Consider the following 6,145-nt stretch of genomic DNA (forward strand, 5'->3'; position numbering starts at 1 on the left):
AATAATTATACTCGACGTCGTATTTAAACTAATAAGAAGTTAATTTAAATAACAGGGTTAAATAATAAGTTAATTATATAAGGAGGACTTACAATTAAATTGGAAATGAATTGGGAAATGTTGAAAATGTGTGTTCGGTTTGACAAATGGGGTTTTCGGTGGGTAAAATGGGTTTTTGGCCAAGGCTTGAAGATTTGAAGTTTTTGTTGAATGTTCTTGGTGTTCTAGGTGTGTTTTTGATAAAGTTATGAAGATTTGAATGAAATATGGGTAAAAACTTATGAGCTTTGATAGAAAATTTGGCAAGGATTCGGTGTTAAAAGTGGGGAAATGAAGTTGAATTCGACTCAACAAACACACACACACACACACACACACACACACACACACACACACACATATATATATATATATATATATATATATATATATATATATATATATATATATATATATATAGGAATGGGAAATCAGTCTTAATGGGTTTGGGCCTTAGGAGAATTCGGTCCTATTGGGAGAATTTGATCATGCCAAGACCGAATTCATCATTGATTGTTTGATACGACCGAAAACAACAATTCCCTTAGATTCCAAAAACCGATTTCATGCTTTATTTAATTTCTAGGACCTAATTCACCAATATATGGTGAATATTTATGTATCAAACCATCACCTTTTGCCAATACTTGATTTGTATTACCCTATATTAACTTAGGCTTTAATCCATGCTAAGTTGTAACCTTATAAACAAGCCCTAAAGGCTATAGAGGATACAATGCAACACGGGTTGCAATGTAGATTGACTTGTGCTAGATTAGGATTTGCACTTTGCTAGGTATAAAATTTCGAGCTGTGACATCGTCCCCCCATTAGAGGGAATTTTGTCCTAAAATTCAAATTCTGAAGAGTTGCTTGGAACTAGGAGAAGAGTGGGTACTTCGGTTCCCTCTGAACTTCTATAGGGAGTGTATGGGTTCGGTTTACTTGTCTTTGTTCATCCTAATGGTAGGTGCTCACTTGTAGCCTTGAGCAGCTTTGTCCTAAAGTTCATGGTAAGACTCATAACTAGTCCGTCTATCATCACCTCGTGTATAAAAGTCGTGTATAATTAATATTAATAAGACGGTTGGATGTGTGACCCTGTCCTCGGTCCAAAACCAGACAAGGAACATGAGATATGGCAGAAACACACATCCTAAGTCCATAGAACCTAAATTATATACCACCCTCACATATACATTTAGTAGTGATAGGTGAACCGTATTCGCCTCTAGCCTCTATGCTTGAACTTGACTTGCTGCATGAGTGGTATTTCTGAAAAGGTCTACCAGGAATACTTCGGATAGGTTTCATAAGATATAATATTCCTCACATGAGTAATTCGGGTTTTCGTAACGATAGACGATTCTGAGGTTCATATCTAGTTTGTCGTTATGAGTGACGAGAGTTTCGTTAGTCAGTTCGTTTAGGGCGAAGGGTCAGTCTAGTAACACATGCGATTTTTATGGCGAGGACCAAGCCAATCCATGTTGAATGATGTTGGAACTTCTTAGTGACACGTGTGTTATCTCGATTCGAAAGAAGTGTTTGCTAGAGCGATAGTGCATCTGTGTGCAAATTTCTAGTGCTTTCTATTTTAACCTTGTTATTACTACTATGAACGTTTCGTACTATATTACACAAGTACTAATAGTGGAAATGTTCCTATGATAGTATGGATACTTAATATTATGATCCCCACTAGGTCCATCTATAATCGCTTGTTGTCTACAACTCATATATAATTAAGGCCGAGAAGACAATAGACTGAGTGACTCTGCCCTAAATCCACAACCAAACAAGGAACATGAAATAATGCGAAATCAAACACTCTACGTCTATAGGTTCTGAATTATATGTGACACTAATGTTTAAACTAATTGATTATAGCTTACCTATAAGGGTATTTAGTTTTTATATAGACTATATACTTTGTTTGGACGAGGAAGCAAAAACTTTATTTTGGTTTGGATTTAGTTGGTAACCATTTTGTAAAAATGTAAGTTTTAGAAATGTTTCGATTTGGGAAACGTATCGTTGTTCTCAAGTGGTTCCGGGATAGTCTCTCATGAGGTGATCATTAGCACTCTTCCATCTTCGTCGAAGTTTCTTGTCATTGGACACTCTCTTCTGTAGTGTCCTGTTTCACCACACTCGTAACAGGTCTGGCTTACCCCCTTATATGGGACCTGGAGATTGGTCGTGTCGGTGTCCTATAGAACGGGATAATGTGTCCCCACCTGAGGCAGTTCTTACAATACATATTCTGGCACATTCCAGTATGATGGAGGTTGTGCTTATTACATTTTAGGAGGGTTCCAGCATATTGACTATCGGGTTCTGGAGTGGCTGGTGTCATAGCAGCATGAACCACAACCATCTATTGTCCATTTGAGGGTTCTTGTGTTGAGTGTCTTTTCTTCTTGCTCCCGGATTTTTGATTATCATCACTCCCCTTGGTTGACTCCGAAACAAGGGTCATTATGCCTTGGCAGACTCCATGGTCCATCAGTGTTCGAGCCAAACGTAAGGAGTTTTGCCGCTATTATGTTTCCATGGATTGGAGGAGGTAGTCCCCAAATGTATCTCTCTACCTTCCTGCTCTCCTGGGTGACCATCCCAGGGTATAGTGCATCTAAATCGCTGAATCTATCAATGTAGGCTACTATGTCCGAGCATGCCTTGGTAAGGTTCCACAGCTATTGCTCTAGTTTTTGTATATCTCCCCTCGGGCAGTACTCTTCCATCATCACCTCTTTTAGATTTTCCCATCCCACCACGTTTTCCAATGGTAGGGTCAGTGACTTGACATGGCTATTCCACCATTTAAGGGCTCTGTTAGAGAAGGTGCATGCAGCAAACTTCACTTTGCTCCCTTCTTAGCACATGCATATCTCAAAAATAAACTTCGTTTTCTCGAACCATCGCATTAGTCCGATGACTCCTCTACTTCCATTGAAGGATTTGGGTCTAAAATTCATGAAGTCTTTGTATGAACACTCCCTTGTGTGTTCGTGGTTTTCTCTATGGTAAGAGTTGTTAGTATCACCACCCGATCAACTGGTACCACTTGTGTGGATTTGTGTCATGGTGGTTGCCATTGCGGCTGTTACTGCTACCATAAGGTTTAAAAGATGAAATGAGGGTAACTCTTTAGTGGTGGTAACAAGTCGAATGTTATTTGAATCGAAGTTATCTTAGTTCTGAGTGAGTTATGTTCTGACTTTTGTATTTTTCTAAAAACAATTCATAAAAGAGGTCTACGCAAAATAGACTTATGAATTTTTTATAGTGACCACCTTCTTAGTGAAGTTTCGTGGCCCAGTTTACAGTTACTAGTTGTTATGAAAAAGGCGATAAAACAAACACTTAGTGTGAGCAGTGTAATCACTAACTCACTAGGTTGTATTTGTTGGATAAGGTTTCTAAGTCCATAACTTATTTGGTATATACTTGACCCGACCCGGCATGGTCCATTTGGGTCGCACTTCACCCAAACGATTTATGGATAATATTATGAGAATTGTATACTTATGGTTTATTAATATATTATAAGTTATAATATATTAATATGAAGTCATGTTATTTAATTAGTTTTTAGTCTTAAATTAATTATGAATTAATTTAGTGATTAAAAGGAAGACTAATTAAATCATGGGCTATTATATTTATATAGTGCGGGCTAACACTCATTTGGAAATGGGCTAAGCTTATATGGAAGTCCATGGATGATCCATGGAGCTTTTAACCCATAGATCCTTGGAAAGGAAAAGACATGGGTTATTAGGGTCCTACCCTAATCATGCATACTATATAAACAAGCTTATGTTGCATGACATTGGACCCTAGTGTGTGGAAAAGGGAGTGGCCGATTTCTTGAAGCAAAGTATACACTTTCATAAGTTTTCCAAGTTTGTGGTGATTTGTGATTCCACTTGAGGCATTCACATTATTGGTGCTAGGCTGTCAACCTCCAAGCAATCAATCACTATCAAAAGGTATGTCATTCTTCTAGTGTTTTATGATTCTAGTTCTTCATGCCATGCTAGTTAGGATGTAAACCTTGGAAATTATTATTTGCATGTATTTTAGAAAAAACATAGATCCAAGGTTTATTAGGGTTGCGTGTACATTTAGGAGTGTTAGAATGCTCAAAATCCAACAGTGGTATCAAAGCCTAGGCTTGTTTTCTTATATACTTGATGCAAATTGCTGAAAAATGTCGAAAATCCGCATTCTGCACAGCTGAATTGCTGAGTCCTTCATGGAAATCGCCGAGTCCATGCATATATTTAACCAACTCGCAGAGTCAGTTCATACACTCGACGAGTTGGTAGGCCCAAGTGCAGATTTTCGAGTTTTGGTGTTGGAATTGGTCTAGAATCATTACCTTAAACTATTATGAAATTATAAAACCTGTTTTTGATGTGGTAATGATGATGGTGGAACAATTTCAATGTTATAATCAAAGTGTCAAGTTTATATATGCTTATATGATTCTTGAAAGTTGTTGATTATGAATGTTCATGAACTTATGAGTTTTGATAGATCATAGGAATTGTTTGCAAATTGTTTGATAGAATAATTCTTGATCTTTATGACATTGAATGAACTCCATAAGTTGGCCTCAAGTTATGGAATTCCAAAAGTTTTTTCTTTTAAATGTTTTTTAAGAAGTCATAAGTTACACTTTTGAAGAGTTTTTTCTAATAAATGTTTTTTATGGACTCCATAACTTGTCCTCAAGTTATGGATATCCAAGCGACTATTCTTTAAAAAGTTTTAAACACTAAATTAAAACTCATAAGTTATGAATATCCAAAAGTTTTTGATTTGTTCAAAACTTGCCCTCAAGTTTTGGAATTTGTAAAGTCTCACACTTTTTTTAATTCCATACCCTAGAAGTTTTAAAAGTTAAAATTCAACCCTTATACTATTATAAGATTAATGGTTAATATTTATATATATGTATAAGATTAAGTCGTTTTACCGTTAGTAGGCCTCATTCACGAAGCCGGTCTATAAGGGGGGGGGGGGATAAGGTTGTTGCCTATAAAATGGCAGCTTAATGGGTGTCCACTCTCACCCACCGCTTCCTTGATCGGTGGAGGGTCGTTAGCCGAACGGTAGGACAATGACTCCCATTCTCATTAAAAGTATAATGATTATTGTAAAGTAACTAAATATTTTTTATTTCCCAATCTTAGTAACTTTATAAAAAATGTGAACATGGTGTTAACCCATGAAATTCACACTTTGTACCTTACCTAGTCGTTAGTGGAGCGTGTGTTGTTAACTGACACACTAACCTGGACTAGTAAGGATCACAAAGGGTGACTTAATGTTTATCATAGATTGGTGGAGCGCGTGTGGTTAACTGGCACATTGATTAGGTGATAATATTAAGGGTACCAAGTGAATTTGCATGGTTATTCACACCTTGTTTTGTGATCCTCGGCATCCGAGTCACAAAACTTGAGAGGGCACAATCGAGATTGAAACATGCCATTGAAAAGTTCAATGAATCTCAAAAGATCTAGGAGTTTGAAATCCAATTAAAACCTAATAAATTATTTGGTTTTTCATGGTGGAAATTGGTGAATCGTCATTCGCCTACCTTCAAATATTTTTTAGCTTGGATTACGGCATCCCTCTTCCAAGTTATTGTAGTGACAAAGAACATGGTTTGGGATGCGGAATTAAAGCTTGTACAATTGAACACGGTGATTTGGGTGTTTAAGATATATATTAAATGTATATGGTGTTACAAAAAGGATCTAGATCTAGACTACATAATTAACACACACTTACACACACACTTTTACATCTCTCAAGCACCCAAATCACCATGTTCAATTGTACAAGCTTTAATTCCGCATGCCAAAACATGTTCTTTGTCACTACAATTGGTATCAGAGCAGGAATCCTTTCTGTGATCTGATTTTCATACATTCAAAAAGATTTTTGAATCTACTGTTTGATTCAAAAAGTTTCCATTCTTTTTGAGTGTGAAAATTATTCTTGATCTAAATCTAGGATTTGATTTTGTGAACATATTTGTGAATCGAGTGTTTGTTGTGTGATTCTGATTTGAAATATACAATTT

This window comes from Lactuca saligna, chromosome 8 (assembly GCF_052625555.1).
Source record: "Lactuca saligna cultivar CGN05327 chromosome 8, ASM5262555v1, whole genome shotgun sequence".
Lineage (NCBI taxonomy): Eukaryota > Viridiplantae > Streptophyta > Magnoliopsida > Asterales > Asteraceae > Lactuca > Lactuca saligna.